The sequence below is a fragment of the Furipterus horrens genome, unplaced genomic scaffold, assembly GCF_987537825.1.
Source record: "Furipterus horrens unplaced genomic scaffold, mFurHor1.1.pri manual_scaffold_4, whole genome shotgun sequence".
NCBI classification, from domain to species: domain Eukaryota; kingdom Metazoa; phylum Chordata; class Mammalia; order Chiroptera; family Furipteridae; genus Furipterus; species Furipterus horrens.
The window spans coordinates 171,786,725-171,812,331 of NW_028327174.1; the positions used below are offsets into that span (position 1 = coordinate 171,786,725).

A 25,607-nucleotide genomic window follows, 5' to 3' on the forward strand; every position below is an offset into this window, starting at 1 on the left:
CACTCAGAGTCCTCAGAGGGAACCAACCCTGCTGACACCTTTGATGGGGGACTCAAATGTTGGAAAAATTGTAGTTTCAAGTAATGCCTAATAAGCTTAGTAATCAAAGTACATAAAATGACCTAATGGATAAGACACGGACTTTGGGTTTGGCCCTCATAAATTTAATTTCTGGTCCTGCTTCTTATCACCTGGGGCCTCGGAAACTGAAGGTTATAACCCACCTTGACTCCCCGAGACCATAAGCAGTTCCACCTTTGTGCCTCAGGGGGACTGTAAGCAATCAAGATGGTACCTGAGCCATTGTGCTCCAGGGTGAGATGACCAGGATACAGATGAAGACCACTGCCCAGGACACAGATGAAACACTGCTACAGCTTTTATCCAATTAACCTTTTCCCTGAATTCCAAACCCCTTACCTACACTTTTCTTCTCCTTATAAAAAGGGTTTAAAAATGGAAATTAAGACCATCAGGGTACAAACCTGCTGCCTTCTCAGATCGCCGACCATCTGAATGAAGCGCCCATAAGAATTCAATCCCTGTCTCTGCTTATTGCATCTGGTAGATGACAGGCAGCATGAACGCCGGCTTTTCCAGTTTGACCTTGATTTCAGACTTCCAGCCTCCAGAACTTGAGAGAATAAATTTGTTTTAAGCCACCCAGTTTGAAATACGTTGTTATGGCAAAATTAGGAAATGAATACACTCCCCTAAATGGAACTTTATTTTACATCAGTTATGAAATTCTGATTTTTAGCACGAGTCAGTGGGAGTCCCAGCTTAAGTCCTGCAGGACCAGGACTAGAGCAAGGCATGTAATTGTGATAAATGCTCACAATAAAACACCGGGACAGTGTTACAGAACAAACCTGGCTACAGGTTCCATTAGTCCCATCTGGGGTCGCCGAAACTGTTACAGAACAAAAGGCGGTTCTTTCACGTGGCACCTTGGTGTAAAACCCAGCTACTAGTGTTGAGGAAAACAGATCTTTATTTACAGTATTCCAACCTGGGGAGGGCAGTGAGCACTTCAGCTCAGAGCCCTGTTCTCCCACGGGACCCAGCACTTCCCTTGCTCCCCAAAAGACTAAAAGCCAAAAATATGCCCAGAAGTTCCCCATCCCTTATCTGTCTGTCAGCTGTCTCCTTCAGGATCCAGGGTACGATGTCATCAGCCTCCATATAATAGTCCAGGAAAACATGTGCTTTGCCCTTTCAAAGCCACATGTTATTCTCCCTTTCAAAGCAGCATGGAGTTCTCTCTTTCCTTTCCAAGCTGCGTGGAGTTCTCCTCTGCCCTCCTTGCAAACTGCATGGATCTCCTCTCTTCTTCCTCTAAAATGGTTGCCGCCTATTTTTAAATCCCTTACCACAGCCTGTGACGCAATGGACATGGTAATCAGTTCTGACCATTCACAGAACCTTGCGCAGGCTCTGTATGCTCTTTCCACACCATTCCATGGTCAAAACCTCTCCCATCTCCTTGCGGCCTTGGAAGAACCAAATCTATTTGCATAACTAAGACACTAGCTACTTGCCATAGTCATGCAAAGGCATGTTAAAAGCTGCTCCCTTTTCCCTATCCCCCAACCCGCAGGCTCTGGGGATTTTTGGAGACCCCTACTCTGTAACAACAGGACTTGAGCAACAAAGTGAGGCATTTATTCACAAGTCTGTAGAGTCAGGCACACCGCCAGCCAGGAATATGTGCATATGAGGTAGACAAAGGAAGCTGGTCTATAGTAATGCGATTAGCTCCCCTTCCCCTCTCCTTCTCCCCCGTTTCTCCATTACTGGTTAACCTGGGTTCACAATCTAATGCCATTAACTACTTAACTAAGGGTGTAGTTAACTAAGGGTAATCTAGTTACAGGTCTATCTCCAACTTATTTGCAAAGTTATCTAGCTACATCTTCCCATTTCTCTGTGTTTGGTGACAACAATCTTCCTCCTTTTGATCCCAGAGATATGTGTGAGTGTTACAAAACCCCTGGGCTGCTCCAATTTAAACGTAGCACCCACGGGCTGTTTAGTTAGGGGCCCAATTGCCCGCTGCCAGAATTATAACTCTCAACACCAGAGTTTAGTGAAAAGAAAAAGAATTGTTTATTTAACAGTTATATAGATTTAGATTATTTGCGGATTTCTACCGTTAAGTCTTATGTTCCTTAAAACACCCACAAACATATATTTCTCCCTTCCCCTACCAAACAAGGCTAGTTTTAGAAAAGTTAGAGAAACAGTTTCCCTACTTCTTAGACACAGTTCCGCTTTACCAGTAGCTGCCAATCATTCAATTCTGATTGGGGAGGTCTTTCTGTGTTGTGGTGTCCACCAGCTTTTAATCCAGAACCGCGTAGATTCCCAGCCTTTCCTTTCCAAAACCACAAAGGCATTCCCCCTCCTCCAAACCACATGGTCAATTCGTCCTTTGTAATCAGCATGGAAAACTTCTCAAAACCGCATGGTCAGTCCCGTTAAAATGTCTGCCACTTATTTTTAAATTCCTGACTGTGTCCTGTGACGCAGTTGCCATGGTCCCCAGTTCTGACCATTCACAGGACCTCACGTAGGTTCTGTGTGCTTTTTCCATACCATCTCCTGGTCCAAGACTCCTCCCATCTTCCCAGGCACTGGATGCATCAAATCCATTTGCATAACAAAGACACTAGCCCCTAGCCTCAGGCATGTGAAGGCATCCTGAAAGCTGCTTCCTTCTCCCCATCCCCCAGCCGCAAGCTCTGGGGGGTTTTGGACACCCCCCTTCTGTAACATGAGGAGCTGCGGAATGTCATTTCCTCGCTCCTTTTCCATGATTCATCTGTTAATTATCTCCTACTGGTTTGAGAGTCACTGGCTTCTTTATCTCTTACAATGGGGACAGAACTCTGTAGTAGTTTTCTCCACACTTTGTTCCACGTGCCTCTTCCCTTTGCTAATTTTGCTTTGTATCCTTTTACTATAATAAATCTTAGCCATGAGTATGATTATAAAAATTTAAAAACAGAAAGAAAGAAAAGAAAAAAGTGATACCATAAAGTATGATACATGCTGTAAGAGAGATAATTTCAAGGGACTATGAGCGCTCAATAGGGTGATACATCACCCATACCAAAGAGATGGGGTTAGAAGATGGTACCTCTACTGCCTCTTTAAGAATAAATAATTATTGATTACTCAGATTAGAAGAAGAAAGGACGAAAAATGAGAAGTAACAGATTGGATGGAGGAGGAAAAGAAGGAGTCAAGAATGACACATAGGTAGCTTGGTAATGGGCAATGTGGTCCCAGTCACTAAGACAGGTCAGACCAGAAAAGTAACAGATATAAAGGAAAAGAGACTGATGTAGCCTTGGACATGCTGAATCCCAGGTGCCTATAATATACAGGGAAAGATGACCAATATAGCATTTCCAAGTTTCTAGGAACCCGAGTTCTGAGAGACATTAATATTCCAGGAAAAAAAGGTAAGGGAGCCTGCTGAAGATTCCCTAGAACAGAGAGCCTGAGGCAAAGATTATATGCTGATTCTTTTTATGGAGGTGCAAACCCAAAGCCTCAAGAATGATATGAAAAGGAAGTGAGGCAAGGAGGGATAGGAAGCAACGTAAGAAGCAGGGAGAAGCAGCTAAACTACACAGAACTACATAGTTGGGGAATTTGAGAAATAATAGGCGGTAATTAAAGCCTAGAGAATGGAGATTTTTTAAGAAGAGTCTGTAGAATGATCTTAAGCCTGAGTCCTGGGGTAAACCAATATTAAAGGACAAACACAAGCTGCAAGGGAGTCTAGAAAGTGTGGCTTTCCAATTAGAACATACTAGAAGGAAGTGGAAAGTGATGTTATGTGAACCAGTCTATATATCCACTACTGTTGGTATCATGGAAACTCTGACAGGTCCTGATTACTGTCCCCCAATATCTATTCTCTACTTCATCCATGGTAATAGAAGTATTAGCTGGGCATATGACTGTCCAGAATCAAGATGATTACCAGCCTCTCTGTAGATAGATATGACCATGTGCCTAAATTTGGACCAATAATATAAAAGTGGAAATGTCACATAGCTGTTCCCAGATTATCTTTGAGAGACAGCAGGATCATGTCCTTTATATCCTTCTTTGTCCAAACCTCCAGCATGCTGCTTGGAGCATGAGATGCTACCACCTTGGACTATGAAGTTGCAGGCTACAGCTTGGGGTTGGCAGGCAGAACTATTATAGAAGAAGCCTGAGTCCTTGAGTACTTCATAGATCAGAGCCACCATTCCTGCTCTGACAACTTACTACTGTATAGACAAAAGACAAATCAACCATTGTTATCTTAGAGCATTCCCAGCAGATCCTAATCCTAGGTAAGAGACTTCAAGGGCACTGATTCTTAACATTTTGGCAGATCCACTGGCAAATCCAATGAATTTCCTAGAAAAATACACATTTGTACATCTTGTGTAACAACTTCAGAGATTGCATGGTGTTTCTTCCTGAAGACAATTTAGGGATCATGGATTACTGCTTAAGAACCTCTAGAGTTGATAATTATGAGAAGGGTTCTAATCAACAGGCAAATGGCTCAGAGGAAAGGTAAAAACTGAGAAATGGACCCTGGATTTGGCTCCAGACTTGATGCCATTGGCAGGAGCAGTTTCGGTGGGGTGAGGTAAGGCAGAAGCAAGACTGTAGAGTGATGGAAGAACGGGAATGAAGAATGTGGAGGCAGCAAGCCTTGTCAACCATTTGGAGTAGCATGGCACAGAAGGCACTGAAGGCCATGAGTTCCAGGGAGGGCTTTCCTGGCTTTACTCTGCTTCTAGGACCCAACCAGACAGAGTAAGAGTGATCTGGGATATCCAACATCATTCAGTATTGCAGCCCATCTGGTGGCCTTGGCCTTCACCACCCTGAAAATGCTGATGCTGATGCTGATGCTGTCTGACAAATGAGGGGAGAGTGAGAGCCTGGGAACAGGAAGTGTCTGTTAAGAAATAAAGGTTGGAGGATGGTTTTGACTCAGCCAGATAAGTGTTTTCTCATTCAGACACTCCACACTAGTTTGCCACTGGGCACTGCCCCCTACCTCCCCACCCCGGGATTGTTGCTGTAGCTGGATCCCAGGCCTGAAACCAATGCATCCAATAGCCTCAGCACGTCTATAGAGCTAATGTTAAAGCAGATGACAACTTGTCTTTTGGAGAGGAGAGGGAGCACACCATATGTGTCGGGTTTATCTTCTCACTGAAAAGCTCTTTCACGCTTTTCTGCAATCAGGCCTCTGGCTGGTGTTCCTGATGTGCCTCCATGATTCTCTCCATCTGCACCTCCTCAACCCTGCTCTGCTGTCCCAGGCTTATCCCTTCTTTGTCACCCTGGGCTCCTCCTTCTCGTCATCTCCCCTTCCCCCAACACGTTAGTCACTTACACCTTCTCTTTATTTAACATCAATCATCCTTTCAAATGACAAAACCACCTTCTCAATCAAAGATTTATTGTGAAGGGAACCCTCCCCAGCTCTGCGGGGTGCTGAAAGTAGACAAAGGCTAGTCACGTGTAGGAAACTGGAGAAGGAAATGGCTCCGATTTATGCCAGAGCCCTGGGGAGGAGCACAGCCATGGGAGCCTATCCCAGAGGCACCACCCTGAGTGGCTGACCCTTTGTGGGAACACAAAGTACCCATTTATCTCCTGTGTTGGAGGAAGTGAGGGTCCTCACTGGGGCCTGGCACTTGCCAATTTGCTGATTTCTAGGCCAAACTACTGTAACAGGTTTCAGTAGTCCCTTAAAGATCTCAGGCATCCAGGGAGAAGTGAGTGAAGGTCTCAGGTCAGAGCTGGAGGAGGGTTTGCTTTCACCTCTGGGGCTCCCACTTCACAGGACATGCTCCTTCCGCTGGAATATGGCAGCCTTCAGAAAGGAGACTGGGCTTACAAAGTGGAAATTGTCAAAGAAAATTTGTAAACATCCCACAAGGACCCCTCCTACTTCCCACCCTCAGTCCTCAGTGATTGAAAACGAGGCTTCGCACCATAGGAAGACTTTAGTATAGGTAAGAGCTGAACCTAACAGATTCAAATACCAGTAGGCCTGGTTCCTTAGGGTGGTCTTATCTTCCTCCCCTGACCAGCATTTCCTGGGTGAGGAAGAAAAATTCAGCAAAAGGAATAACATTCACCCAAAATTTTAGCAGGATACCTAGAAAAAAAAGAGAGCTCTGGCCTCTGAAAACCCTTGGTCCCAATCCTATCCTTGCCACTAACCTACTGTGTGACTTTGGATACATCCCTTAACTTCTCTGAGCTTCCACTTACTTTCTCAACTGTAAAATAAGGATTATAATTCCTCACATATAAGACTGTAAAAATTCAATGAAATAATGTATGCACAGTTCCTGGTTTTTATTAATTACTAACGTGCTTGGAAATAGTTTCTAAATAACTTTTTGTTTTCCATTTTCAGAAATCCTTTCCTCTCTGTTCTTGGCTTACCCTTCTCTCTCATCATTTCTTTCCCCAGCACCTGAAAAGATTTCATAGGTTCCTACTAGTCAAAGGTCCAAGGTAAGTAGAATCACCTAGGAGCTTGTTAGAGAACGTCAGGCCCCATCCCAGACCCTCTGAATCTGAATCTGCATTTTAATAACCCTTCCCTATGTTTTTTCTCTGTGTATATGAAAGTTTGAGAAGTACTTATACTAGGTCACCCCTTGTTTCTTTTATTTATTATATCAAGTACCACTGGGTTTCAATAACTCACACCACTGTGAAAGTTGACATAAGTGGAGCCATTTTAAAATTGAGCCAAGGCCCTGGCTGGTGTGGTTCAGTGGATTGGGTACTGGCCTGCAAACCAAAATGTCGCTGGTTCAGTTCCCGGTCAATACACATACCTGGGTTGCAGGCCAGGTCCGTAGTTGAGGGCCTCTGAAAGGTAACCAATAGATGCATCTCTCAAACATTGATGTATCTATCTTTCATGCATCAATGTTTCTCTCCCTCTCTTTCTCCTTCCCTTCCCCTCTCTCTAAAAAATAAATGAATAAAATTTTAAAAATTGAGCCAAGCAGCTGTTCCAGAGCAACTGCCTCACATGTCTTTCTCCTTAAACCTTTGAACTGTTTGAACTGAGCCATACCTTTGGACTGGTTCAAGCCAACATTGTCTTTGTGAAGTTAACAGAAAAGCAGACATCTTGACCACAGGGACTGAAGATTATGGACTCTCTGAAGATAGAATCAGTAACCACCTATGTATGGCTAAAGAGTAACTCAGCTTGTTAGCATCAATAGGAATTTCTGCTATCCATGTAATTATCCCCTTACTTTTCTCATAAAAACTCTTTGTCTTCACCCTATAATCGGGACACTATTTGGGTTTCTGCCTGAATCCATACTTCCGTAATCGCAATTCTTTGATTCCCAAATAAACGCTTGTTGCCTCTCATTTTGGCTTTTTATTTTTAGGTTAGCACCACTTAATAGGAGTTTCCCTCCAGCAAATTGCATACTACATACTAAAAACTACTTAACTGTAACACTTATGTAACAAGCCATAATGTTAATAAAATTAATAACAGCACAATCTAATATGTGTTTGGTATTTACAACATCCTTTTATACACAGTTTCATCTGATTCTAGAATACAGTCACACACCGCGTAATGACATTTCAGTCAACAATGGATCACATATACAAAGGTGGTCCCATAAGATTATAATGGAACTGAAGAATTCCGACTGCCTAATGATGTTGCCGCCATCATCACATCATAGAGCAATGCACTACACATGTGTTTGTGGTGATACTGGGGGCAATGATCCTATTGCATTGCCAGTCATGTAAAAGCATAGCACATACAATTATGCACAGTACATAATACTTGATAATTATAACAAATGACTATGCTACTGGTTTATGTATTTATTATAGCATACTTTTTATCTCTATTTTTAAAAGATTGCTGTAAAACTATACTGTGTTACACGGACAGCTGCCTCATACAACTCATGTTTACTATGTCTCTTGATTGCATCATTTTCTCCTGTGCTTGATTTAATCCTATGTTGTCTCGTACAGTAACGAGCTGGATAGGCTTGTAGCCTAGGAACAATAGGCTAGGTATATATTAGGCTATACCATCTGAGTTTGTATAAGTGCACTTTCTGATATTCTCACAATGATAAAACCAGATAACAATGAATTTCTCATAACACATGTTGCCTCACTGTCTTTGGAATTTTCATGCTTGTGTAAATTCCTCGTGCACATATATTAAAATTTGATTTTCTCCTGTTAATCAGTCTCTGTTAATTTGATTATTAGCCCAGTTAGATGAACTTAGAAGGTGAGAAGAAGAGTATTATTTTTAGCCCCCAGAACAACTTTCTCAAAACCCCAGCGACTCACTTTCACTGCCTTCTCATTAGCCATCTCCTTTTGCAAAAAGGGCAAGGAAATATGGTTTTATTAGCCAGGCACATTGCTGCCCCCGATATAAGAGTAGAGAAAGTGAGGATAATGGCTATTAGGATGAAAGCTAGCATTTTCGCCAAAAAGAGCTTGAATGAAAGGGAAGAATCCACTATAGCCATTTTGAGAGCAACAGTGACCTTAGGCTGAGGAATAAATACAGCCAGGGAGGCAGGCAGAAAAATAAACACCCCAATCTCCCTTTCCTCCCTCACTCCGTCTCCTGCCAGGGCTCTCATTAGCCACATACAATAGGAAACCAGAGGGCAAGGGTATGGTTGGTGGGTCAGGCTTCCAGAGCCAAAAGCAGGGTAAAGAAGGGAGGTAGGCTGGATCTTTAGATGGAGAGAGAGAGAAAGAGAGAGAGAGAGAGAGAGAGAGAGAGAGAGAGAGAGAGAGAGAGCAGTGTACCATGTCAATCAAGGGAAGATTGGACTCTTGTTTTATTTGGAACTTAAGCAGGAGAACTCATCACTGCAGAAAATCATAAATGAATGGCAATACAGTAGTCTCTCTCTATATCGTGATTCACTTATCATGGCCTCACTGTATCACGGGATTTTAAAAAATATTATATTTAATTATTTATCGCAGATTTTTTGCTATATCACGGGATTTTGAGGTACTGTATATGTATGCTGTTAAAGTTACGTAGGTTTAAGAGTGTAGAATCTGTTTAAAAACATAAGTAGTGTTTATAAAAGTGTGGAAAAGGTTAATAAGGGAGTGGGAAAAAACGGGACTGGGACCGGTTTATAAGTGTGTGTGAGAAGGGTTTACAAAGCCTTAAAATATATATAAATACTAAAATAAATGTAAGGTTCGTACTTCGTGGATTTTCACCTATCGCGGGGGTGTCTAGAATGTAATAACCACGATAAGTGAGGGAATACTTTAGTACTGGTGGTATTTGAGCCAATAATGTAACATAATCTGTATCAGTCTGTACTCCTGGTTGCATATTCACAATCTAAGGCATAAGCATATGATTGCTTCATTATATCTTCTAGTGAGGATCTGTCCAAGCATTTCTATATTGATATGTATATTATGGTCTGTCCAGAAAACATCCAACCATGTGCTATGAAAAAGAGACATTTATTGAAGAAGATACAAGAAACATTGTACATAGGACAGTGATGCCTCAGTCCTCTTCAAAGCAGGCACTTTGGGACCTCACACAGTTCTCCCAACATCTCTTCCACTGTTGAAAACACTCTGCAAAATCCTTTGCTGGAATCTCCATCAGCCACCCCATCGAATTTTCCCAAATCTCATCGACAGTCTGAAATCTCTTCCCTTTCAAAGGTGATTTTAGTTTTGGGAAAAGCCAGAAGTCACAGGGCACCAAATCTGGGCTGTAAGGTGGCTGAGTCACCTGGGTGATTTGATGTTTCATCAAAAATCATTGCACAAGATGTGTTGCATGAACGGGTCCATTATTGTGATGAAGCTGCCAATCCCCAGTTGCACATAGCTGCGGCTGTTTCCCTTGTATTGCATCTCTCAGCCAATGAAGAACACCGAGGTAGTACTCCTTATTAATCACTTGGCCAGGAGGGGCATACTAATGATGGACAACACCCTCCCAATCAAGACACAGTTAACATGGTCTTGATCTTGCTGCAAATTTGCCGCACCTTTTTCGGGTATGGAGAACCAGGCGACTTTCGTTGGGATGACTGGACCTTCATTTCCGGATCATAGAAGTAGACCCAGGATTCATCTCCAGTTATGACCTTCTTGAGGAAACTGGTTCATTGGTAGCAGTTTGAATCAAGTCATTAGCAACTGCAACATAATGTTCCTTCTGCTCTGGCAGGAGAAGCCATGGAACAAATTTTGCCATGACATGTTTCATGCCAAAATCCTGCATCAAAATCTTGGACACAGTAGTTTTTGGAATCCTGGGATCACCTTTTAGTTCTCACACAACCAACCTTTGTTGATTGCAGCCCATACACATTCAACATTCTCAGGCATTCTGTTTCTTGCAGGCCTTCCAGAACATGGATCACTTTCAACGGATTCTTGACCATCTTTGAAGCATTTGTGCCACACTTTTATTCGTGCTGCACTCATTGCATCATCCCCGAAAGCCTTCTGAATCATCTGAATAGTTTCTGCGGAGAAATGTTCAAGATTAATGCAAAATTTGATGCAGATTTGTTGCTCTACTCGCTCAGTCATTTTGAATGTGACGGCCACACAGTACACAGGCTCACTCAATGGCATCTACCACCCCCACTGACTAGTACGGTGAAGTCATCATTGTTCACGCATGCGCATTCCAATCTACTTGCCCTGGCTGCCAGGTTACATCATGTCCCCAAACTGTTCTTGTTATATTTACAATGGCTAGACCTTTTCCAGACAGACTAGATATATGTAATGTTATCCTTGTGCAGGAGCCATGCTAATCTCTGTATTATTCCAATTTTACTATATGTGCTGCCCAAAAAGTCACAAAATATATATTTTTGTATTATAAATTTATTTACCCCTTTACATTGTGGCATTTTATGGTCTAATATTATGAAACTGTGATGTAGGTTGATCGTATTATCCATGAAGGCTAAAGGTGGTGTTGAAAACTATTATAAGGGGCACTGGGTTATATAGTTGAGAACTATAAAGTGACTCATAGTGCCAGCACACTAAGCACTTGATAAATGGTACTTACTGTTCTTAAGGCTGCTATCACCCTTTCCTTAGGCATAAGACATGGGTTCTGAGAATTCAGGTTAAATTTTAGCTAGCCCCCAACAAATCTGCTGCCCCCACCGTAACTGCTGGTGCCAGTGACGAACTATGTCTTTCAAAGATATCTTTTATCTGCTGACAAGATTTTAGCAATTTCCCTGTTCTCAGAGTCTGCTTCCTTATCACTAGCTCCATCTGGACTTTTGAAAGTCCCACCAACTCTCCAACCCCTTAAACCCTCCCCCCACCTCTGTTTCTGCTGGGGCAGACTCAGCCCACTTGCTTGGACCTCCCCAATAAAGGCTTTAAACTGGTTTATACATCTATCTCTTCCCTTCTTCTTCACAGGAATCTAACAGCTTTGTCACCTTCAGGGACAATTTAGTTGAAGACTCTGGAGACAGTGAGTCAGCAGTGGGATGGGAGGAGATGCAGCCTGAGGCCAGTTCTCCTGGGGCAGGTGGTGTTGAGCAACGCAAGCCCAGAGTTCTGAGAAACCATAGCTCTGATGCTGCCATTCCCGCCCCAGAACAAGATGTCTGGGGAGAAAGACTTTCTCTTGAACCCTGGAAGCCCCCGATGAACCCCCCTGCTAGGTACACGTGTGCAGCTCACAGACAGCACACCAACACCTGGGGATTTTCCCCAAAGCCAAGAGGCTGGGCTAGACCTGACTGAAGGCTGCAAACCAGACATGCCTGGCAGTGCCACTGTCAGTGTGTAGGCCAGGAAGGGAGGGGCGGGGTTGGTCTAAAAGCTTGGGTGTTTCTCTCTCAAGGGAAGGGAGGAGATGAGAGGAGGGAGGGAGGGGAAAGAGGAAGGAGGAAGGTCAGGCGGAAATTGAACTCTCAGAAGTCTGACTCGGGACAGTCAGGGCAACTGCAGGGAGGGGAAATGGAATACTGAGTTACTTCCCAGCTTGAAATTTGGCGTTGAAACAAGGAACAGACTGAGAGCTGTAAAGAAGGCGGGGCGGGGGGGGGGGGGGGATGGCTGAAAGAAGGTGAAGGGATTAGACAAAAAACATATGTATCATCCATTGACATGAACAACAGTGTAGGGATTGACTGTGGGAAGGAGATACTTGGGGGAGAGGGGCAAAGGGGGAAAACTGGGACAACTGTAATAGTGTAACAGGGTGCAGAGCCCAGGGGTTCCCTGAAGTATTCCCCACATTCCTTGGTTGGGAAAAGGGGAAAGCAAATGATATGGCACTTAAAGACGCTTTGCATAACAATGACAATTAATTGCTGCGTCTTTCCTGAAGGGAAGCAGACTGCCACCCAGGGGAAAGAGTGTATAGTGGTTCTTGACACAGCCAGGGGAGGCAGATGCCACTGTGTCACAGTGAACTCCTGCCTTGACCAAAAATGGCAGCCAAAAGAAGGTAAAAGATATGGGGGACCTGGCAAAAGTGACACATCATGGGAGGGGCCAGATATAAGGTCACATAGGAAGTCCTGAGCCCAGCATTTAAAATAAGGGTGGGCTGAAGGAGAAGAGGCCCAGTCCACCATCAGGTCCACTGTGTAAGTAGAAGCCACGCTCTCTGAAGGGGTGTAAGAAGGAGCCATGTGGTCTGAAAGGGTGTAAATGAGAGTTGGCTATGTGGTCTGGGTAAGAAGGAGAAAATCATGGCAAAGCTGATAGAGCTGTGCAGGGACCTGCCTAACGAAGCATAGATTCGTGGGAGATTCTTGGAGCTGAACTGTGACCAGGAATGCTGAACTGAAGACTTCTGCTTCTCTGAAGGACATATGGAGAAGCCACTCTTTTGGGACATGTGCCTTCCTGGACTGCACCATGATCCAGTGTAACACGGCCCATGTTTTCCTGAACCACTCCATGGAGGCTGAGAACAGTGCACCCTGGGTCCTGAAGGAGAGAGCTGCTGTGAGAGGATGGGGACTCTGAAACCCACAAGTGCACATTCTGGGGAGGATGGAGATCTTAATAATAGATAAGAATATGAAGAACTTCTGGGCATAGTTTTGGCTTATAGCCTTTTGGGGAGCAAAGAAAGTGCTCGGTCTCATGGAAGAGGAAGGCTCTGAGCAGGAGTGCTCTCAGCCCCACCAAGGTTGGAATCTTATAAATAAAAACCTGTTTTCTTCAACACTAATTGTTGGGTCATGTGTCAAGGTGACACATGGCCAAGCTCTGATTTGCTTGGTTACAATAGAAGAAATAAAGGAAAGTAAGAAAGGAAGGAAGGAAGGAAGGAAGGAAGGAAGGAAGGAAGGAAGGAAGGAAGAAAGAAAGAAAGAAAGAAAGAAAGAAAGAAAGAAAGAAAGAAAGAAAGAAAGAAAGAAAGAAAGAAAGAAAGAAAGAAAAGAAAAAGAAAGAAAGGAAACGTGGTATTCAAGACCCTTGCCTACCTACATCTTCATTCTTCATTCTTACTTCAGGCCATTTCCTGCTATGCATGGATCCTCCCACTGAACTACTTACATATCCCTCCAAAGGCCAGGCTAATCCAGGCCTACATGTTTTAGAGTAGACAATTCTCTGCCTGAACTACTTTCCCTAGCTCATCTAGCTCCAGGCTTCCATGGAAATACCAGTTTCTTTTGAGACATTCTCCAATTAAGACATAATTTCTCTGGTCTATGTGCTAAAATCTATAGGTGTTTCAGGTAGATTAAAATGGTCATTTAACAATTTAGTACTTTAGTGTGCATCAGAATCCCCCAGAAAGTTTGTTAAAACTTGAATTGCTGCTCTGGCCAGTGCAGTTAAGTTGGAGCATCAACCTGTACACCAACAAGTCACAGGTTTGATTCCTGGTCAAGGCACATACCAGGTTGAGTTCAATCCCTTCTTGGGGCACATACAGGAAGCAATCAATCAATGTTTCGCTGTCACATTGATGTTTCTTTCCCTCTTTCTCTTTCATCCTCCCTAAAAACAATGAAAAAATGTCCTTGGGTGAGGGTAAAAAAAAAATTTTAAACCCTTGAATCGCTGTGCTCCATTCTAATTCTGATTCTAATTCTGGTCTGGAGTGGGGTCGAGAATTTTCACTTCCAACAAGTTGCCAGGTGTTCTTTATGCTGCTGGTCCAAGTATCATACTTTGAGTGCCACTGATTTAGGGTAAGAAATTATTATTCTTAGGTATGATCGGTGCTTATTTATTAATTCATTTAATGAGTGTCTACTGCATACCAGACATGCTAAAATGTTGAGTTTTCACTATAAGCAAAGCAGTCACAGTATGGTAGACAGTAAGACAGATATGAGCAAAGCAAGGATGATGGAGAGAGCCCAGGGTGCCTAGCAACAGGCAAAACTGGGAAAACAAGGACCAGGGCCACAGGGTGACCTTTCTTCCCCTAGCATATGCTCGTAATGTGGTTTAAACCCCTTGACCTTTCATATTGCTGGTCATGTGGCTCAAACCCTCCCCTGACCTTTTCTCCCTTGTTGTATCGCTATTCATGTGGTTTTAGACCCCCTTAGAGGAGGAACAAGGGGCCAGAGAATAGCCTCATATGACTCCCACGCTCATGACCACTCTCTTAAGCATTCAGCCCTCAGAACAATGAAGTTCTGACCAGCATCAAATGATCTGAAGAACAAAGCCTCTGGACTATTGACCACAGAGACAGAGTTTTTGTCAAACTAGAGATGACATTTAGGCCTCGGTTGTATTTCAGTTCCAGGCCCAGAACAGCAGCAAAATCAGAGTGAGTGACACCATGGCTAACATCAGGAACAGATGCAATGACTAATGACCCCCTCCCCTAGCACCAACCAATCAGTGGAAACCACACCTGGAAAGCTGATGAATATTCTATTGAGATCCTCCCCTGAGACCTTCTGGAGCACGCTGACACATTTCTCCCCCCCTTTCTCAGGCATTTGTCTCTGCTATCTTTCTCCTAAGTTCTAAGGGTCTGGCAAGACTTGCAACCAGGGGAGCAGTGGGCAGCTCTTGGGATAACCCCCTGAGCCTGTCTCCAAGGCTCCCTTTTCTCTGACTTTTCAGCAAGCTGATGGCGGCCCTGCCTTGACTCACTTCTGTCACTATGACTTACTTCTCACTTCTTTTGTATACCATTTCTAGAGAGCCAAAAGCGGAGCACTGCCTAGGCTCTCCTGTTGCTTCTTCTACCCTAAGCCCTTCCTTTGTTTCACTGTCCCCAGCTTTAATAAATATACTCTTGAAATCATCTGGACTCGTAATGTGAAATCTTTCCTGCACAAAGTCAAGAACCCAAACACTACAGGCTGGCTCGAGGCAGACTCACTCGGGCCCAGTCCCTTTTCAGTGATAATAGGACCTACCTCCATGGAATTTCCAAGCAACTTGGGTAGACAAATACTAAGCAAAGAAACATACTATTAAGTATAAAACAACAAATTGTGATAAATGCTCTAAAGGAAAATCAAAAGATTATGAAAAAGGATAATAACAACCTATTTCAGATTGGGCAGTCAGGTAATGCCTTTGGGGGAAAGGGACCATTTATACAGGTATATATTAAACAAACTTCTATTGGATGACTTATACTGTGTTATTATTTATTTATTTTAACTGTCCAGCTAACCACTAGTCTGTGTGCTCCTTAAAAGCTAGAATCTTGTCTTAATATTTGTGCTTTCAGCATGCTTCACCGAGTAGGGCCTTGGTAAACAGTATAAGCATGGATGGAAAGATGGTAGAATCATTGCAAGAATTAACAAATGAATGAATGAAATGTCAGATAAATGTATGCATGCACACACAGGTAGATGGAAGGATGATGATAGATGGATGTGTGGCTGTCTCTGGCAGCAACACAGAGAACCAGGATTTATGATGAAACAAGAGTGGGAACTGATAGAAACTTAGCTAACTCCTTTATTTTATGTCCAAGCCCTTTCCATCATTTAAGGTCGTCATCAATGGCCCCTTCTCCCCAAAGCTCTTTTGATTACCATTGCTAAGCTCTACTTCCCACATGAATGAATTGCTGTCATCTGCACTCCTACGCATGCCACACTTACTTCAACACATACAGGTGTCTTATGCTTGCCAGGTACTAACCACTTGTGTGCAAGTTTTACAGGGTAAGCCATGCACGCCGTGTCAGTCTTAGAAGGGAAGAGTAGTGGGGAAAGGAAGAAAAGAAAGTTTTTCTCCTACCCCTGAACCAAGAAGGGCACAGAGATCAGAGGGTGGTGAGGAGATACCATGTGACTTTAAAAAAGCACTTTAAATGACACATTTCCTCCAAATGTGTGTCTTAGGCTCTTAAGAGGCACATAATTTATTTAGAGACTCAGTCAGAACCAAATAATAAGAAAAACACCCAGTGTCTCTGTAGGGTGTTTAAAATGGAAGATGAAAAGAAAACTACCTACAGACCAACTCCTTCCTTTTGAAGACTCTCTACCCCAGGATGAAAGCTCAACCAACTTTGCATGCTCTGGACTTCAACACACTTGTTTCTGCCTCCCTGAAGCTCTTACCCACCCAAGCCTAGTCCTCTTACGTCAAAGGAACTTGAATTAAAAAAGGAATTTCCAAAGGATTTGGTGGCAGAAAAAGAGTCCCTTTCTACCAAAAAAGGGAGCCAAATGAAGAATCTAGGACACAAAATTCCCCAGAGATTGAAAGAAAATACTTCTCAATAGTGAAGGACTTCAATAGATGACTCTCAAAAGAGGGCAAGAGATTAACAAATGTGGGCATGACTATCTATCCTCAACAGTAGCTAAAGAAAGCAAGAGATCATATGTATGCACACACACATATTTTAAACTAATATATATTTTAAAATATAATACTCCGTCTGAGTCAAGAGGTCCTGAAATGGTCTTGAGTGGGACTATAATTATTACCTTTCTGAAATCATTGGGCACTAGTCTCAGCTATCTTTTGGACATTTATGCTCTTCCTCCCTCCAAAATAGGAGGATGTGATTTGAAATCAACTCATTCCCAGTTCTGATCATCTATCCTGAGGGAATCACTTGAAATAAAAAAAAACAAAACAGCAACAGTAAGAGAACACTAATCACAAAGATGTTCATCCCTGTGTTACATGTAATAGTGAAAGACTGGAAATAGCCTAAAGTCCAACAAGAAAATGGTTATTAGTTGGACATGTAAGGAACAAGGAAGCTGGTGACTCTCTAACCAGTAGGAAATAATTAACAGCTAAGACCAATTCTGTAACTGAATCATGAATCAGGGGGTCAGTCTCTCAGTCAACAGTAAAACAAAGGGAGCTAGAGACAGACTATTACCTATTACCTATTACCCCTAGACAATCGCGCTAGATTGTAACTCTACAGTATTTAATTAAAGAAGAAGTGGGGAGGGACTACTTTGCATTAAGGATAAAACCAGTTGGCTCTTGCCGCTTCAGTGTGCATGCCACTGGTTGGCTATGCACTTGACTCTGCAGACTCATGAATAAACACCTCGCTTTGCTGCTGAAGCCCTGGGTCCTGATGTTTCATTGTGAGCATTTCTCACAGACACCTACAGAATCCTGTTTATCCATGCCCAACTATGTGTTCTACAGAGTTCTGCCTTGGGGAATGTTCTGGCAGTGATGTTCCTCAAGAGTGCAGGCTGCAGCTTCTTCAGAAGAGCACCTTGATTGTATCCCTTGAGTCCAAAACCTGGTTCTCAGCTTCTCAGGAAATCTGGCTTTTCTTAGGGCACCAGATAAGTCTCACTAATACCACCCAAGTCTAATGTAGCCATCAAAGACAATTAGAACATGGTGGATGGCATTCCTTTCCAAACAGCAGAATATGTGGATCCACTGCCCAAGATCTTTCCTCCAGCTGGTATTGGGGTAAATGGAAAGACAAATCAAAATGTTGCTTGGTCAGCTGATCGTTTAAATAAAAGCAAATGGTAGTCTTGAGGAATACTTCTTCAAACCATGGTGAGGCTTGATTAAATGTGTCTGATCTACAGGAGAGACAATTTTCTCTGATGGCTAAAATGTTTGTTTCTCTCCCGTGGAGAAAGGAGGTTGCTTGGTGACCAGTTTGCTTTCTTGTACCTGCTTTTCCATGCTTACTGATTCCCTTTTTATTAATGCAGTTCCAGTCTTAGCACAGGTGACTGACCAATCCAGGGGTGGCTCCAGCTAGACCAACTATCATCCCTTCTCTGGGCATATGGAATTGACATTGTGCTAATTATCAATCTGTTGCCTCTCAGCTCCAAATTGAACCTTCATTGTCTGCTCTGCAAAAATGTAGTGGACCATCTAAAAAATTTCCTTGCCAGCTGTTAAACTTTGTCTGTAGAGGACACTGGAGACAATGTAGGAGGGATTTTCCTTCCTAATTCTGGTGTGCTCTGCTCAGCAGGCTCCTGTAGTGTGTGGAACACATCTTGAACTTTTCCAGTATTCAGGTCCTGCAATGCAAGCAGCTTTAGCATCCAGATCCTACAATGCATGGTGGCCAGCATCACGCAAAGGCCAGCAGCTTCCCCTGGCATTCTCGCTACAGGTGGTTTTGTAGAGGAATGACTCCAGTGAACAGATCCCAAGCACCCTAGAGGGTGGATTTCTAGCAAATTCTGCCAGTGCTGCACCATAGGGACCTCTCTATCTTCCCCTGAACCACAGCTATACCCTCCCCAACAAGGTCTGGTTCTTAGTCGTGGGGGTGGGGGGTGGGGAGGACTCTGTGGTGAAAATTTTATCTCAGCCCTAGTGGGAGCAGCACTCTTTAAAAGAGTTCTTTTTACTTCTTATTGGTTGGCCAAGTACCGCTGTCAAATAAACTCTATAGTCTTTAGCTAGAAATAAATGATAACGATTTACTCAAGGATCTTATGTTTGCAAACCAGAAACACAACTAGGCAATACCCAGAGTGTTACAAAGAAGAACAAAAAGCTAAGAGTTCCTGTAGTTTTCTTGAGAAGAATCAGTCCTGCATTCTTAGCCCCTGGATTGGTCAGAGATGGTAATCATCTAGATAACAGATGGCCTGGATAATGAATGTCAGACTGTCTGTATACAGGAACATTCTTTTCTTAGTTCTTCAGTGGTTATCAGAGGGTTATCTGGATTTTTTTTGTATCCAGACATTAGCACAGGATTGAAAGGTTCAGACGTTTTAGTTCCTAGGCTAGTTACAACAAGAAAAGAATCATTTCCTCATGCCTCAACCTGATTTGAGTAATTTAACAGCTTGATTTCCCTTTTATTTCTTCACTCTATTCCTCAACTGCCAAGTAAAAAAATTAAGGCATAAATCTATCATTATTTTGATCTCAATTATGTTAAATATGCACATATATATGAACAGAAAAAAATACTTGTGAGGAATTTACCAAAATGTACAAAGAGTTTGTCTTTAGGTGGTGAGATTAGTGGTGCTATTTATTTTTTCATATACATTTTTTCCAACTTTCTATCATGAGCATGAATTATTTTTGTAGGCAAAGTTTTATTTATTTACTTACTTACTTACTTACTTACTTACTTTAAGAGAACACATACATCATGCTCTGACCACATTATCAGGGTCACACCAGACTGACTCTAGCAAGACCCAACCAAGGAATCAATATGCCTTGTCTTGGCTCGTGTCCGGAACCTCAGAGAACAACTCTTCAAGTTAACTCCTTCTTCAGAAAAGAATAGGAGGAGGTGAGGCAAGGACACTTTAGATGAGGGCTTCCTGTAGGAGTGGGGTTGCTCAATGATTCCAATGGTCCTGAGCACCTAATGTGGAGCTACAGGGAATCCTTAGTCTTTCAGTCAGAGTTCAGTTAGGCCACTTGTAGTAGGATGCTGGGAAACAAGTTGGGTCAGAACTATCACTGTCCTTGGGAAACAAATATGGGACTTCAGCACCCATGACATGCACCGAATGGTGTCCTTAGAGAGTGGAAAACACAATAGGGTCAGCATAACAAGACTGGATGGAGACATGTAAGTTTATGTTCCTCTTCCCACCCAGGTGAGAGTGGTCCTGCCTCTTGGCCTTTGTCTGGGCCTTTACCTCCACTTAAAATGCCATCTCTCTTTCCCATCTCTGTCTACCTGATTCCTGTCTGACCTAATTTTGGAGTATTTAGGTAGAATAGCAACATGTCTTCATCTTGGTGGATTCAGGCATTGGGTGGTCACTGGTCCAGCCTCGCCTGTTCTGGCCCTCTGGAGGGTACGCAGGCGCCCTCTATTGGGGGATGCATCACACATACCAACTTGGGTCAGGGGCAAAAAAATAAGCTGAAAGGCAGTGTTGTTTCCAAATTTTGTTTTGTTTTGCTGTTCTTAGCTGAGATGCCTGTAATAAAAGATAGATTAGAGAAAAACAAGCAGAAGATTTTTGTTTTGTTTTTTTACATGTATACTGCTTGTATAAATCGGAAATTGCCAAGGGAAACAAAGTAACTCCCTGATGTGCCTTAGAATTCAGGATTATATACCATTTTAATAAGAAAAGGAGAGGGTGATATAGGCCTCTTAAGGGAAAGGAAATGATTTTTAGGAAAGGATCAATAGGCACTTAAAAGAATAGATGGGGCGTAAGATGATTTGTGAAAAGGTTAATCATGTGTGTGTGATGCTGACTTCTGGCCTTCTCTCCTGTGGTAAGAGTTAGTCTTCCCTGGCTGATACCTCTGGGGAGGGTATCTATGACAAAGGGGCTCCTTTTGGATGATCTATCTTTAGACAAATAAAGACAATTCAGAGAAAGCTTCTTCCTGCATTTGCTGTTTTTCAAGTGCTTTCAGCTCAAATAATCAATACAGCAGACCCCCTTATCTGCAGGGGTACGTTCCAAGGATGCCTGAAACTGTGACTAGTACCAAACCCTATATATATACATTATGCTTTTTCCCTATACATAAATACTATGATAAAGTTCAATTTATAGGTTAGGCACAGTAAGAAGTAACAATAGGAAGGTCAAGGAAATGCATCCTTCCCTACCACCTTGAGGAGTTCAGCCCCTGCTGACACCCTGATTTTAGGACTACTGACCTCCAGAACTATAAAATAATAAATGTGCATTGTTGTAAGCCAAAAGAAAAAAAAAAGAAAAGAAAAAGAAAGTAACAATAACTAATAATTAAGCAAAACAATTCTAACAGTATACTGTAATAAGTTATGTGAATGTGGTCTCTCTCAAAATATCTTATTGTACTGTACTCACCTTTTCACTTATTAAAGGAAGCACTTCACAGCTTCTCTTTGACCTTTGACCTACAGGAACTACGAGCATCGCTACTCTTGTGCTTTGAGGCTATGATTAAGTAAAATAAGGGTTGTTGAACATAAATATTGTGATACCTTGACAGTTGATCTGATAACCAAGAAGGCTACAAAGTGACTAATGGATCGGGAGCATATACACTGTGGATATGCTGGACAAAGGGGTATCACACCTTGGCAGGGCAGAATGGGACAGTGTGAGATTTCATCATGCTTTTCAGAATCGTGCAAAATTTAAAATTTATGTATTGTTTATTTCTGGAATTTTTTATTTAATATTTTCAGATGGCAGTTGACTGTAACTGAAACCATGGAAGGCAAAACCACAGAAAAGCAGCATACTTTGGGGTGGCATGTGCTGCTACCTTTCGTTGTGGTTATTGATGTCCTGGCTTCCTTCTCCCAGTTCCCCCCACTTGGGCTGGCCGCCCTCCACACATCACAGGCCATGTCTATGCGAAGAGCCTTGCCTTGGGTCCTCACCAAGACCCTCATCCCATGCCCAGCCTGCCTGCAGTCTCACGTAGCCTGCAAAACTCACCCCACCAGCGCCCAGGACACAGCCTGTTGGAAGGGGAAGAGATTGCAAAACTAGACCACCTGTTCAGCCTTTAGGTGCACTCACCCCACATGACTTTGCTTCCTGGTGGGTTTGGACCCTACCTGTACCCTCTCGCATGACCATTGTTGAGGATCAAGAGGAAGAAAATAAAAGCTCTCCATACAGAGCCCTGGTTCTGTGCCCTGTGGCTGGCCACTTGCCTGGTCCAGAGCAGAAATGGAGTATCCTTCTTGCCTGGTTCAGAGCAGAATATCCCTTTCCCCCCTGAATCCTGCACATTCTGTTTTCCCAGTCATATCCATTAAGCCTACCCAGTCGTGGCAGACATCTAGGCAGGAAGGATCACACGTCCAGCTTCATTACCTGTCCTTGCCTCCTGATGACATACCTGCAGGCTTACCTGGTGAATCAGTCACTGCTAGGTGAGGACTCTGAGAGGAGGGAAGACATTTGTTGCCTCTACCATTCTCACCTTTCTACTTTTTCTGCCTGGTGTAGCCTGGAGGGCACTAGGTCAGCCTTTGGCCAAGACATCACACAGAAATGCATTTTGCTTCTGGTTACATTCTTGTCAGAAAGTACATTCATTTTAAGGCTGTGCTTCTCAAATAGTAATACATGTAGAGGTCACATTGGGATCTTGTTAAAGCACAGATACTGACTTGGTAGTTCTGAGGTGGAGCCTGAGATGCTTCCTTTCTAACAAGCTCCTGTTATTGCAATGATGTAAGGGCCCCAGTCACATATTCTAGGCTTAGTGAGGAGGTACTGCCTAATCTGTGAAGGTGATCAGAACTCCATTGACTGAATTAATCACTGGATTCCATGTTTCCTTAACATCTGATGGAGACCTTGACATATCTGCTGATCATTCAACCCCCTGCTAGCTTGGGGGCTGCTGGGACAAATAATTTTTTAGCCCTAATACCTAGCATGATGGATGCTCAACAATTTTTTTAAAAATAAATGAATGGACACTTTAATGGCTTTTGAAGGCATTTTACAAAAGATGCAGGTTGTTAATAGCTAAGTCAACATTTCCCAAGCTGCTTTCCTTGGGATATTCGTTCTGAGTGTTAATAGATATCTGTTAAATGGTGCAGGGAAGGGTGGGAAGATTCTGTAGTCACTTAACCTGACAAATGCTGGGTTAAAAACAGACATCTGAAGAGCTTCTCAAAGGCTTTAATATACTGATGGTCATTGCCAGAGTTCACAAGCAGAATCCAGAAGGCAGCATGGCCCTCACTGATTTGACTACAGAAAACCTTCCTGAGAAACACTTACAATGCTAGTATGCTGAGGAATATAAGGACAGTCATCACTCCGGGTGTTTAGCCAAGGATAGTAAATAAAAAATGAAATCACAAAGGAGATATAGAGGGAAAATAGCTCCCTGGTGAGGAAAGAGAATGTGAGAATTGAAAAGAGAGATCCCCTTTTCTGTTCCCCTTTCAGACCAAATCATCAGACTTTTCAGATTGTATTAGCCACTGTGGGGTGCTCCAAGCTCTTCTGTATTTCTCAGGGAGGGGGACACAGGTGAATTTTGACTCCCTCTTCTTCCTCTGCCACACTGTAGTGGCTGAGAGAGGGAGCCAGGAAACCTAGAGAGAAGGGAGCCTAGAGGATTGCTTGGCGCTCAGTCTACTACAAGGCTAAGATCTCCAGGGAGGAAGAGCTTTATCCCAGCTAGAAAGCAAGGGAGTGGGGGTGGGGGTGCTGTGAAAAGGACCACAAAATGCAAAAGCAAGTCTAGCTGAGATTAGGGTTGAAATAAACTGACAAAAAGAAAGGAAGAGTCTAAAGAAAGGCCCCAAATGAATCTCAGAGTTCATTTATGTTAAAACAGTGGTTCTCAACCGGGCGTACTTTTACACCCCTTATTGGACATTTGACCATATCTGGAGACATTTTTGGTTGCCATAAATGGGGATGAGGAATGCTACTGACATCTACTGTAATAGCCAGGGATGTTTTCTTTAAAAAAGATTTTATTTATTTATTTTTATAGAGAGGGGAAGGGAAGAAGAGAGGGGGAGAAAAATCAATGCCACTGGTATGTGCCCCACCCAGGGACTGAACCTGCAACCCAGGTATGTGCCCTGACTGGTAATCGAACCTGTGACCTTTTGCTTTGTGGGACGATGCCCAACCAATTGAGCCACACCAGTCAGGACCAGGGACGCTTTTTAACATCCAATAATGCACAGGACAGCCCCCCACAACAAAGAATTATCAGACCCCAAAATGTTGAGAAAGTTTGCCTTAGAAGTTGTTCTAAAATATCCTTTAATTTAAAGTTTAGGATTTTCTGTAAATTTAGCTTCCTTACCACAAAGAATTGGGAGAAATTTATTCAGTAGAATAAAATCCATGATTATCAGTTTGGAGGTCCAAATCTTAGTCAACAATACTATTCTGTAAATTTAAACCACATCATAAATAACACTATGTTTTGCAAAAAGACATAGAAAATGAAAGGACTCACAGCAAATATTTCTTCTAACTTAAAAGTTTCAGATATTGCTTTGATTTAGTTGTTTTAGCACAAGGAATTCAGGAGAACTTTATTAGGTAAAAGAATTTTTTAAAGTACAAATATATAAATATGAATAGAGATGGGAAGGATCCCAATCCTGGCTATATAATTAGATAAATGTTTGCACAGATCCACAAAGAGACACATAAGAAGGTATTTTATCGTGGGTTATGTTGCATAAATTAGCATGTGTTTTCTGTTTCCAAAGGACATACACCTATGATCTCATTACCTGAGTGATTGTCTGTACGTATAGGCCTCACTTAATCCTGTCGGCATTGTTGCCTCCTGAGACTCAACGGTTTGGCTGAACTAAGTGGTTGGGTTGGTGAAATATGGGGTGGTCTGTGGGCTGTACTTAAAACTGGTTTCTCTTTTCTATCCTAATGGCTCGGACAGAAAGAGCCCAGAGGTCTGAGAGGGGGGAAACCTAAAATATTTCCCTCAGCCCAAACTAAGTATAAACGGATAAAAGGGTTTTGGACAAGTGAGATGTTCCTGGCACACCTTCCTCCAAAGAAGCCCCTTTTTTCCCTAATGTGGGAAATTGAAAAATTAATGCCTGCCTTTTGTCATCTAGTGGTTATGGATTGAATGATGTCTTTTAACCCTGTTGCCAAATCTGTTGCCCCAGAATACAACAAGGATGCCAGCCTGTTAAACCAAGCACACCATTGTCTGGGGACAGCCAACCAACCTGGAGTCTGCATGATCCTTCCCCATGTGGGAAGGCCACCCTCCCCTCCACACCCCGACTCTTATTAGGGATTTCTGGACCCAAGGGTAGGTAGGATGACAACCATGTCCAGCTTGAAGCAGCTAGAGGACCTTTGCCCATTGTCCTTTATAAGATTATAAAGGGTCTTAAGTCTGAGAGGGAGAAATTGTTATTTTTTATTGTTTAAAAAATTAATTAATTAATTAATTATTAAAAAAGAAGAAGAAGAATATAGGAAAGGGTGAAGCCAGAGAGCTTGTATGTACGACCCATGGGTATTGACCGGGGACGAGGGGGGGATCGCTGGGAGAGGGGTGGTGCTGGAAGGAGGGGATCCAGGGGGAAAAGATAGGAATTATTGTAACAATACAATCCATAAAATAAATTAATACATACATAAATAACTTTTTTTAAAAGAAGGTATTTT

The 25,607-nt window shown here is 42.8% G+C and overlaps 1 protein-coding gene and 1 pseudogene across 1 annotated transcript in view; one reads left to right on the forward strand and one right to left on the reverse strand.

Annotated features, from left to right (window-relative positions):
- Positions 1–25,607, forward strand: part of SPINK4 (serine peptidase inhibitor Kazal type 4) — a 51,898-nt gene that overhangs the window by 11,561 nt on the left and 14,730 nt on the right. The window lies entirely within an intron of this gene.
- Positions 10,840–10,933, reverse strand: LOC150013298 (U6 spliceosomal RNA; annotated as a pseudogene).